The following is a 13,021-nucleotide window of genomic DNA, read 5'->3' on the forward strand; positions in this document are numbered from 1 at the left end:
AAAAACTTTATTTGATAATGTGGAGGATCGGCTACGCAGAGACTGTTTCGTTTTTGTGGGTTGGTCCGGTCTATTGCTCTTTCCTTGTGCCTATTTTGCCTTAGGTGGATGGTTCATGGGTACAACCTTTGTGACTTCATGGTATACTCACGGATTGGCCAGTTCCTATCTGGAAGGTTGTAATTTCCTAACTGCCGCAGTTTCTACTCCTGCTAATAGTTTAGCACATTCTTTGCTGCTATTATGGGGTCCCGAAGCACAAGGAGATTTGACTCGTTGGTGTCAATTAGGTGGTCTATGGACCTTCGTTGCTCTTCACGGTGCTTTTGGTCTAATAGGTTTCATGTTACGTCAATTTGAACTTGCTCGATCTGTACAATTGCGACCTTATAATGCAATTGCATTCTCTGCTCCAATTGCTGTCTTTGTTTATGTATTTTTGATCTATCCATTGGGACAGTCCGGTTGGTTTTTTGCACCTAGTTTTGGTGTAGCAGCTATTTTCCGTTTTATCCTCTTCTTTCAAGGTTTTCATAATTGGACCTTGAATCCATTTCATATGATGGGAGTTGCCGGAGTATTGGGTGCTGCTCTTCTATGCGCTATTCATGGTGCTACCGTGGAAAATACTTTATTTGAAGATGGTGATGGTGCATATACGTTCCGTGCTTTTAACCTGACTCAAGCCGAAGAGACTTATTCCATGGTCACTGCTAACCGCTTCTGGTCCCAGATTTTTGGGGTTGCTTTTTCCAATAAACATTGGTTACATTTCTTCATGTTATTTGTGCCAGTGACCGGTTTATGGATGAGTGCCATTGGAGTAGTTGGTCTAGCTCTAAACTTACGTGACTATGATTTTGTTTCCCAGGAGATCCGTGCAGCAGAAGATCCTGAATCTGAGACTTTCTAAACAAAAAATATTCTCCTGAACGAAGGTATTCGTGCTTGGATGGCGGCTCAAGATTAGCCTCATGAAAACCTTATATTCCCTGAGGAGGTCCTACCCCGTGGAAACGCTCTTTAATGGAACTATAGCTTTAGCTGGTCGTGATCAAGAAACCACTGGTTTCGCTTGGTGGGCCGGTAATGCCCGACTTATCAATTTGTCAGGTAAATTGCTTGGGGCTCACGTGGCTCATGCTGGATTAATTGTATTCTGGGCCGGAGCAATGAACCTATTTGAAGTGGCTCATTTCGTACCGGAAAAACCTATGTATGAACAAGGATTGATTCTGCTTCCCCATCTAGCTACTCTAGGATGGGGAGTCGGTCCTGGTGGGGAAATCGTGGACACTTTTCCATATTTTGTATCTAGGGTACTTCACTTAATTTCTTCTGCGGTTTTAGGTTTTGGTGGTATTTATCATGCACTCATAGGACCCGAAACTTTAGAAGAATCTTTTCCATTCTTTGGCTATGTATGGAAAGATAGAAACAAAATGACAACAATTTTGGGTATTCACCTAATCTTGCTAGGTGTTGGTGCTTTTCTTCCAGTGCTAAAAGCTTTGTATTTTGGAGGTGTATATGATACTTGGGCTCCCGGCGGTGGAGATGTAAGAAAAATTACGAACCCGACACTTAACCCAAGTGCTATATTTGGTTATTTACTGAAATCTCCTTTCGGAGGAGAAGGATGGATCGTTAGCGTGGACAATCTAGAAGATGTAATTGGAGGACATGTATGGTTAGGTTCCATTTGTATCTTCGGTGGTATCTGGCATATCTTAACCAAACCTTTTGCATGGGCTCGCCGTGCATTCGTATGGTCCGGAGAAGCTTATTTGTCCTATAGTTTAGCGGCTCTATCCCTCTTTGGTTTTATTGCTTGTTGTTTTGTTTGGTTCAACAATACTGTTTATCCCAGTGAATTTTATGGGCCCACCGGCCCAGAAGCCTCTCAAGCTCAAGCGTTTACTTTTTTAGTTAGAGACCAACGTCTTGGAGCTAGTGTGGGGTCTGCCCAAGGACCTACTGGTTTAGGTAAATACCTTATGCGTTCTCCGACTGGAGAAATTATCTTTGGAGGGGAAACGATGCGTTTTTGGGATCTCCGTGCTCCTTGGTTGGAACCCCTAAGGGGCCCTAATGGTTTGGATCTGAGCAAGTTGAGAAAAGACATACAGCCTTGGCAGGAACGACGTTCAGCAGAATATATGACTCATGCTCCTTTAGGTTGTTTAAATTCTGTGGGTGGTGTAGCTACCGAAATCAATGCGGTGAATTATGTCTCTCCCCGAAGTTGGTTATCCACCTCCCATTTCGTTCTAGGATTTTTCTTCTTCGTAGGTCATTTGTGGCATGCGGGAAGGGCTCGTGCAGCTGCCGCAGGATTTGAGAAAGGGATTGATCGTGATTTCGAACCTGTCATTTCCATGACTCCTCTTAACTGAAACAATAGATCAAACCAGATGGGGGATTACACTATGAAGGGACAGGTTACAGACGCCCACCCTAAGGCGCCATCAAGGTGAGCTTCTGTCTGCTCTAGTTTCCCTTCATATTAAGCCCATCTCTTCCTGCCAAGACAATTAGGTCTGGGATTTATGGATCTCTATCTTACCTTAAGGGCCTACTTCGGACTTACTAACTACAGGAACGCCATAACCTTCCGTTAGCGAGGAGATACTGCTCTAAAAACTAGGCCAGATACATCAATCAAACTTATTTGACTAGAGAAGAAAGCCCTACGGAGAGCATCCCTGGCCTAACCATCTTTACACTACAGGAAATATTGAGAATTCAATAAATAAGCCCTAGATCGAAGTCGTACCTAAGCCCTAGATCGAGGTCCTACCCAAGGGGGAGGAGATACAGCTCTACAGACTAGGCAGCGACTCAGAGCCATTTTGACTCCAGAGGATGCCCTCTAATCTCCTTCTTGCGCATTCAATCGTATGAAATAGAAGCGCTCAGACCATGATGTGTACTGCTGGGCGGAAGCCATACGAATTGGGGGAAGACAGATCTTGGGCTCCTAGGCTCACTTATATCTTACGCATTCACGAAGAGGAAGGAATACGAATTGGGGGAAGACAGAGATCCCCCAGCTAGGCTAACATAGATCTTACGCATCTCCTCAGTCTTTACTTTTTCTTTATATGGGGACAGATACAGAGATGCATATGCGGAAAATTTGATTGACCTTGCCCCTCCTATTTCTTCTCTGGCGGCTTCGCACCTTATTATATTACGACAATTTGATCCATTCATTGAGACCAAAGCCAAGGGTGGGGTCAACAAGCCAAGCGATACACGAGCAAAGCCAAGCGTTGGGTTCACGAAACAAAGCCAGAGACAACCGTCCACCAAGCCAACCCAAACAAAACCAAGCCATACATCCAAGCTAGTTACCCCCATACCCATACCCATACCCATCAATCTAGCCATCCAACCTATCTATCCTCCATCTTACTATTATATGTATTTTAGACAATACATATAAAGGATCAAAGCGAGAACAGAACAGCCGGGATGGGATCAAAGAGGGTATTCAGGGTCGAGAGCGGCTATCTACTATATGCTCTGCTCTTGACCGACAGCCCCTTGAATTAGATTCATAGGGGCCCAGCTATATAGGAATTTCTAGTGGGATACCTATCCATATATGGGGCAGGACGAGGAGGGCTCGCGCCGACCCCCTATATCCCTATATCTCTATAGGCTATATGCTCTGTTCGATCTATACTGCTTGATCTATACTGCTTGATCCATATGCTCTGCTTGGGAGGCCCCCTATATATATATCTAACGAAAACGCCCTATCTCGCTGATGAGTAGCTCGCTCGACCCTTATATATGGATGGGAACTAACGAATGCGGGTAAGCCTTTCTATATCTTCCAGAATGGAGATAGGCGGGACCTGGGTGGGTGATCAGGGCATGATCTTGTGGAGATTCTAAAAGAAGAATATTATAAATATAGCAGAGTTTAATTATTAGATATTTTTGTTTTTTATTTAATTGTAATTTGAGAATTGTTGGATATTTTTGCTTTTGTTTTTTATAATTTAACAATATATTTTTAAATAAGATTGTAAATTTTATTATTTATTGTATTTAAAAATTTAACATTTTAAAAATCCTTACACGCCTAAAATTCACAAACTCATAATTGATTTAAAAATTCATTTAATTGAAGAAAAATGTGCTAAAAAGATTACAAAATCCAAAATTCATTTGAAACTGAAGAAGAATGTGCTAAAAAATATTACAAAATCCATGACAAATGTGTGCTGAAATTGGCCAAAATGTTGCCTTTAAAAAAATGCAAAAACCTTTGGTAGTTAGACTACGCTTTACCTACGATCCTCGGCATTGCTGCAACCATTATTCAAAAGTTCCGCAACTCTGTCGGGTCGACAATGATGTTAGCGTGCTCCTCTTCCTGCTGCTGCTCCTGCCAAACACAGGAATTGAGCTCCAAGGCCAATGCATCGTCAATGGAAGGAATTCTTTCCAAATTCAGAGTGTGCCAACCATCCCTGCTGTCCGATCCACATTCCCACAAATCCAACGCCTCTTCCTCCAAAATCTGTTGACAGTCGCTCCGCCACTCCGCTTCTGAAACAGAAGCCGATCTCGATGGCAATGCGGCCTCCTCCCTCGCATTCTCATTTTCCTGCAGAGTGGGCGGACTCGAAGGGAGTTTATCCCGCGCATATTTGGTGGCGGCGAGTTGAATCTGGCGGCGGGAAAGGGAAGAAGCAGATGGAATGTCAGGCGCAGAATTGGGGAAATTGAATTTGGCGTTCGGACCTCTCAGACAATACACTGCGGCGTCGTAGGCGCGGGCGGCGTGTTGGGCAGTTGGGTATGACCCGAGCCATAACTTCTCTCAAGATTTGGGCATTCGAATTTCTGATACCCAGCTCCCCCATTTTCGTAACCAAGCCATAACTTCTGTCGAGATTTGGGCATTCGAATTTCTGATACCCAGCTCCCCCATTTTCGCAACCAGATTCCCTTCAATTGCCTGCAATCCCCGTCTTCTAGAACATGGGCATGCTCAACCTCCTGTGGGGATGGTCTCTGCATATTTGGCGGCGCAAAAGAAGCTCGGTGTGGGTGAGAACACAAACTCCAAAATTTGGCGGCGCAAGGATCGAATTCGACTTCATGAGATCCATTCCTCCCGTTCTCACAGAATATGTTGTATATATTGCCTCAATATAATATATCGTTTTTCTTTCTGAAAAAAGGATCGAATTCGACGCTCTGGCTGCGATTTACTAAGTTCAAATACAAATAATGTTTGCAGTGCAGAGCAATTGAGATTTGTAAGTGTATATATATATATATATATATATATATATATATATATATATATATATATATGGAGTGCGTTAACAGTGAGCGATGACATGGGTTTACAACTGAAAGTGACTCGGGGGCCATGGATATTAAAAACGTGAATTCAGTTAGGTAGCCCAGGAGCTTCTCAGTAATGGGGTTCTTGTTGTTGCGCAGGGAGAAGCCAGGGGCAAAGGAATTCCCATCTACTTTTATAGTCCCACGAATTTGAAGTTGCATTTGATTCAGAGTCGATATAATATCTTCCTTGATTTCATTCATGCCTGCAAGCACCCTCCCAGAGAGAAATTTGAGATGTAGTATATGTCCATGGTGTACATGCATTGATTGTATCGGCCTCTAGTGTGACCAGTTAGAAATAATTAATTCCTACTTGTTTATGGTTGTAATTCTCCATTTGAGGAGTTTGTTCTTACATAATAGGAATTTAGTTTCTCCTAGTTTAGTGTGTGGTTGAGAGAATCTCTCAACCACACTAGTGTACGTCCAAGATAGAATCCCTATCTTGAGACTATTGATTGTATAAATATGTATGTAATTTCCTCATTCATGAATATAGAGAATATACTGCTGTGTGCAATTTTATCTTGGTATCAGTGCCAGTGAGGGCCTGGCCCCCCTGGGCTGGAGAAATAAAGAGATTGGTTTTCCAATCCATTTTTTATTTGTCCATCACTGTGGTGCTGCTGCCGCCCCTTTTGCGCATCGATTTCCAAACCAATGTCTTCCAGAAAGATGTCGCCTGTGACAGTTGCCGTGGTGTATGGCAGGCGGAGGATTTGGAGTCTGTCACCCTCAGATATGATATGAGTTTCTCTCTCAACGAGCTGGTGTTGATAACGCCTCTCTGTATTTCGTCCACTTGACTGCAACTGCAACGTGTGAAAAGCGTGCACCGTGAGGAGTATGTGCCTGTTGTCGAATCGTTCAGGCACAGATAGGGTACGAGTGTGGCATGACGCCCTGTTTGGTGCATGTTGTGGGGTGTTTGAAGGCCGAGCCTCGGGTTGTTGTGAGGCCGAGCAGTCAAGTTAAGAGGAGAAGATTTCCCGTCCTTGCAAGCTTCTTTGCCCCACGCGCCTATGCCACAGCGAAAACAGAAAAGTCAAACATCGGGAGACCACGGCCGTCTGGCCATAGCCATGGGCACGGGGGAATGCTCGTTCTTTCCAGGCCAAGAGCGCAAGTTGCTGGGCAAAAGGGCTCGAGACTTGCAGTGCCTCCTCCCATGAATTTTCCATCCTTGCGAAGAGAGCACGGAGCCAGTGATATAGCAGTTGGGCATGCTGTTGGAGGTGGAAACACAGTCTCTGCCGCAGGCTCAGGCTCAGGATCATGTGGTTGGAGCAAATTGCCCCCTGAAAATACTAGTATTTCTTATGATGGAGATCAAGCTGGTATGACGGTAGATAGCTCTTCTGGAAGATCGGTTGCTTTGAGTGCAGATTTGACATGGGGAGCCGCTCTTCCACCAGGTACTACTGTAAATCTTGTTGGAGATTCAAGGGATAGAACAAGGTGCTCCTCGGGTCCAGGGATTGGATCGAATGTTTACATGCCTCCTGCAGCAAGAGCATCATTAGTAAACAATGGGGCGGTGACGCCTGTTGCTGTTACTCAACAAGCGGAGAAATCTGTAGTGCTAAAGGGGAAGATTGGTAATTGGATCCACTTTATGTGGCTGCCTGTATTTGTTTGAGGCCGAGATCCTGTGGCTGTCGGTGGTGCCTTCACGGAGGAGGCTGAGTAAGCGTGTTAGCAGTTCGAGCAATGACCAGATCGCTGCAGATCTGAAGCAGCATGTGATAAAGCCGGTGATTCCCGAGAAGTACCTGGATGAGAACACCATATTCCATTTGAACCCATCTGGAGCTCATGGAGGAGGGGCATTCTCTGGGAAGGATCCCACCAAGGTGAACCGAAGTGGAGCTTACATAGTTAGACAGGCTGCCAAGAGCATTGTGGCAGCTGGGCTTGCAAGGAGATGCCTTGTGCAGGTATCTTATGCCATCGGAGTGCCAGAACCGTTGTCTGTCTTCGTTGACTCGTATGGTACAGGGACCATTCCAGACAAGGAAATTCTGGAGCTCATCAAAAAGAACTTTGATTTCAGGCCTGGCATGATGACTATCAATCTTGATCTGAAGAGAGGAGGAAATGGGAGGTTCCAAAAGACAGCCGCTTATGGCCACTTCGGCAGGGACGATCCTGATTTCACCTGGGAGATTGTCAAGCCTCTGAAGCAGGAAAAGGTTCTCCAAGCGTAGTAATTGGGCACTAGTCTTTTCATTATTCATTGGTCTCAATAATAAGCTCAAGTTTAACTTCAGCTGAATGATGTTTTTCCATACAAGTAGTATTAATTTCCGTTTGCTTGTGAGTCTAGTTTTGGCCTCCAACATGTGGTTGGCTTAGAGAAACTGATGTTGTACTCCATTCATATATGTTTTTGAGGGATGATGCCCTGTGTCCTCTTCATCCAGTAGCATAATAAGCTAAGTTGCTACTGGTGATTATGTATTATGTGGGCTGTAATGGCTAAGATGTTGACCGTTCGCAAGACCTGCAGCGAGATCGGTTTCATTTCTGACGATGTGGGTCTTGATGCTGATCACTGCAAAGTGCTGGTTAATATTGAACAGCAGAGTCCTGACATTGCGCAGGGTGTTCATGGACACTTTACCAAAAAGCCCGAGGAGATTGGGGCCGGTGACCAGGGTCACATGTTTGGCTATGCAACTGATGAGACCCCTGAGCTGTGCCATTGCAGTGGGTAGTAAAGGAGTGTCGTGGAAAGAGCGTTGGAGAACGTTGGAGCACTGGTTTCTCTGGGCAACCAGCAGAGGAATGATCAGTTCCTGTCAGGGCCATGGGCATATATAATCAAGGCGGGATTGGTGTGTGCGGATCTCCTCAACGTTCTTGATGCCTTGCTACTACGCCAGTCTGCTGCGTGGTTTGTTTGCAATTCACTAGTATGTTTGGCGCAGATCAAAAGTGTTGCCATGATGTCATGTTGTATTTTAAGAATGGTCATGTGAGTAATGTAAATCTGGTTGAAAGAATTAATTTATTTATTGTGACATTTAGCTTGGCAAACTATTGTCACGAGTATAAATCTATGTTGGAATTTGCCATTCCAACAAAAGATAAATTTATTTGCAGGAATGTTCTACTACCAGATACAATGATGACATGACAATGAAAATGGCATCAAAGAATAGTGGTTGGAGCTGCATGATGATTGCATTTGTGTGATCAGGGGAGTAGATTGTGATGGAAAGTAGCGAGCATGAGGCAGCATGTTTGAAAGCAATGATACTGTAAGGGAAGTGGCATTGATTTAGATACTGAAACGCAACAGAGGATTGGACCATGGAGTCCTAGATTATTATTTTCTTGAAAGGAAAATTGTGTTCTCTTCATATGGCTGTGAGTGCCTATGTTCCGGTTTCTTTATCTGTGGACCTCTCACAGGTATCATTGGAATGGTTATTGTTATGTTTGGGAAATAATCATCTTTGGGCGGAGATAGAGAAATTAAATTTGAAGAGTTTATGTTGTATTTTCTTGGAAGCATGTTTAAATATTATTGGCCTTATTGAGCCTAGCTAACTCAATGTAGGCAAAGTTATTTTGTTAGAATTTGCAACTCTAACGAATGACAGGTTAAGCATGGAGTTCCAAGAAGTTATTTGAACAGACAAGGATGCCCAAGATGTGAATAATGAACAGATGAGGCAAAGCAGCAGTGACAACGTTTATGGTGGACAGCAAAATAGATATTTGTTTGAGTTAGTGTGGTTTGTGGAATAGACTCCCTAGCATGTTGTAATAGTCATTGTATGTACCCAGAAACTCCAAAATGTGGAATGAAATGTAAGTTTTAAAGGCATCTGAAAGTTCGTGGTGATCTCAAAACCACTTTGTAATGGTTTATGGTCAGCTTGAAACCATCTTTTGTCACTGTAATGTGATGGTTGGTGGTGAGCCAGAAACCATCTATAGAGTCTTAGTGGCTACAGGACTTGCCCGGTGGTGGCACATTTAAGTTCCAGATTTGCCCGGTGGTGGCAGATCGGACTTGCCCGGTGGTGGCATATTGAGGTTCTAGATTTGCCCGGTGGTGGCATATTGAGTTTCCGGATTTGCCCGGTGGTGGTAGATCGGACTTGCCCGGTGGTGGCATATTGAAGTTCCGGATTTTCCTGGTGGTGGCAGATAGGACTTGTCCGGTGGTGGCATATTGAAGTTGGCGGATTTGCCCAGTGGTGGTAGATCAGACTTGCCCGGTGGTGGCATATTGCCTGAGCGGCTAACGTGTACACGATAGCTTTGTGCTCATAGGAGCAGGTGGACTGCAGTAACACCTGGCTCACGGTCTCAGATATTGATGTGTCTGAGAATAAGAGGGTTGGTGCAATTTTCTATCTGACAGTTGCGTCGAAAGGCACAATTAGTGCAACTGTTTGCTATTGTTATTTGGGCATGAATATTTGGCTTAGAAAGGCACTGATCTCTCTTTGTTTTTGGAAGTTTTGTACATGCAATTCGCCTGATGGTGGTGGATTTGACTATCATGACAAGTAGTCATTAAGGGGGGGAGTTAGAAATAATTAATTCCTACTTGTCTATGGTTGTAATTCTCCATTTGAGGAGTTTGTTCCTACATAATAGGAATTTAGTTTCTCCTAGTTTAGTGTGTGGTTGAGAGAATCTCTCAACCACACTAGTGTACGTCCAAGATAGAATTCCTATCTTGAGACTATTGATTGTATAAATATGTGTGTAATTTCCTCATTCATGAATATAGAGAATATACTGCTGTGTGCAAGTTTATCTTCCTTGATTTCATTCATGCCTGCAAGCACCCTCCCAAAGAGAAACTTGAGATGCAGTATATGTCCATGGTGTACATGCATTGATTGTATCGGCCTCTAGTGTGACCTACATCAAGAACCTAATCTGGCACTTCCATAAGAACTTACTATATTTGTAAGTGTATGTCTCTCATTGGTTAGCTACTTTCCACTTGATTGATATCCTCTTAGTGACCGGTTGGGGTCAGGTCTCTATAGCATGCGGTTGATCTTTCAACTCGAGTCTGGGTTCTAGAGCAGCCTCTTTCTTAATAGTAGGTAACATCATGACGCATTCTAGCCCATTCCCTGTGCATAGTTGCGGGGGAAAATCTCAACTTTGAGATCTAAAGCATGTTATGTGGTGGAGGAGTGACCGTATTATCTATAGCATTTTTAATGGCAATGTCTACAGAAAATAGAGAAAATAGTGTTACGAATGAAAACATAAAGTATGAAAATTAGTGCCCCATAAACAACTCAGCTCTGGGGTGGTCTGCCTGGAATGCCACAAATAGTCGAAGTCGTTTGTTCACTGAGGGGATGGAGCAACACATTCCAAAACTGAAGATATGTACTTTTGAAAACAAAAATGTGTTAAGAGAGGACATCGTCTGCAATATGGGATGAGGAAATGTCCTAGTTGTGTCATATTTTCCTTCCTATACTTATGTCTGGCAGTCCACTAGTGCGAGTTAGAAATCCATTCAACTAGGTTGGAACAAGGGGGCTCAATGCCTTATCTCGAATATCTTGGTATGAAGGAGAACAAAAGACCTTTGTCAGGGATGATATAGCCATTTTCCACTGTGAACTAGTCTAAAATAGGCGGTCCCTCCCTAAGGCTCATATAAATGATGAAATTTCCATTGAATGTTGGTTAATCAATGCTAAGCAGGTGAAGAGATTGTATCGAATACGTGACCCATGAGAGTAGTACCATAAACTATAAAATCTTGCCAAGAACCTGCTAGAGTTTCCCATTGTGCCATTGACAAAACACTGTATTGAATGGCAAGCAATTCCTCCGAGTGGCCAACTATGGAAACTTCCTATGTAAACTTTATGAACCAAATAATATTTTTTACAATACTTTAAACTTTAACCATTCCTAATCATCTTCAAAACATCATAGTTCGTAGTTCTCAATATATCAAAAAAGGTTTAAAATTTTGAAATAGTGGGCAAGGTGTTCATTCATCGCAAATTAGTTATCACAATCGTAGGTGAAATCAATTGTAATGGTTATGCACTAAGCTTTTTGCCAGTTTCAAAGTATATATGTTGTAATTTTGAAATAGTGGGCAAGGTGTTCATCAAGCGCAAATTAGTTATCACAATCGTAGGTGAAATCAATTGTAATGGTTATGCACTAAACTTTTTGCCAGTTTCAAAGTATATATGTTGTATTTTTGTATTGTTAGTGATTTTACAATTGATGTGGTCATCGATTAGTCATTATTTTGGTATTAGTCATTATTTGGTATCAATTTTAAGGATTCATAATTTATTTATTTATTTTTGTATAAAAGTATTTATATTTTTATATTATTTGTAATTTTAAATTTTTTATCTAATATTTCTTCTCATTCTTACTCTCGCGATCCTTGCATATGTCATCATACTAACATTAATGCACCTGATGCCTACTTTCTCGATCTTTGCACACGTGATCATACAAACATTAATGCACCTAATCTCATCAAAATTGTGCAATTAAGTGCACTCGGGCTAGGGAAATATTGGGATGGGTGACCTCCTCAAGATTCTTAGTGTTGCACCCTACCAAATTTTTGTGTGGCTCAGTGATCTCCCTTAAACAAGGGGAGGTAGGGAGATCCTTTTAAGTATGATCATACTAGCGTTAATGCATCCAATCCCATTAGAACTTTGCAGTTAAGTCTACTTTGGCTAGAGAAGTACTAGGATGGGTGACTTTGTGGGAAGTCCATAACTCTTATAGTATAAAAAAAATATTGAAATGATGAGCAAGGTGTTCATCGGGTATCACAACCTAGTTATCACAATCATAGGTGAAATCAACTATAATGGAACTCATATACTCAGAAGGTGTTCATCAGCTATCACAACCTAGCTATCACAATCATAGGTGAAATCAACTATAATGGAACTCATATACTCAGAAGTTGTTCATCGGCCATCACAACCTAGTTATCACAATCATAGGTGAAATCAACTATAATGGAACTCATATACTCAAATTTTATACCTTTTCTTGTTTAAAAGTCTTCATATTTTCACATTAACTGTAATTTCAAAGTTTTCTCTAATATTTCTCTCCACTCTCACCCTCGCCCTCACCATCATCATAGTACAAGATTTAAAGTTAATTAAAATTAATTAGAGAGAATTTCATATTTAAAATAAGATTTTTAAATAAAATAATAAAACAAGAGTTAAAATGAAAAAGAAAATAAAAATGAGAAGCAAATCTTTAAAGAAAGAAAAGAAAACTATATTTTTCATCATATTTTCAATATATCTTCTTTTAGATTTGCTGAAATTTTAAGTGTATACACTCCTTAGATGTAGAATTAAAGTTTACATCTATTGAATACTCAAAATGCATACTTTAGATAGATTCATGGTGGGATAAACCAAAAATACATGAAAATAAGTGTTTTCTGGATGCAACATTAAATTTGGCATCCAACAAGTACTCACACTATATATATTTGATAAATTCAGTGTGAGATAAAATGAAAATAAATGAATATAAAATATAAAAAAATAAAAACATATTTTATTTAAAACAAATTTTCTCATGTATTTCTAGTCTATATTATTGTGTGTTTATCAAAACTTTGCAAAACAAGAACTCTTGA

The sequence above is a fragment of the Pinus tabuliformis genome, chromosome 4_1 (genome assembly GCF_031772625.1).
Source record: "Pinus tabuliformis cultivar Carrire ecotype Pingquan chromosome 4_1, CPIR1, whole genome shotgun sequence".
Taxonomy (NCBI): Eukaryota; Viridiplantae; Streptophyta; class Pinopsida; order Pinales; family Pinaceae; genus Pinus; species Pinus tabuliformis.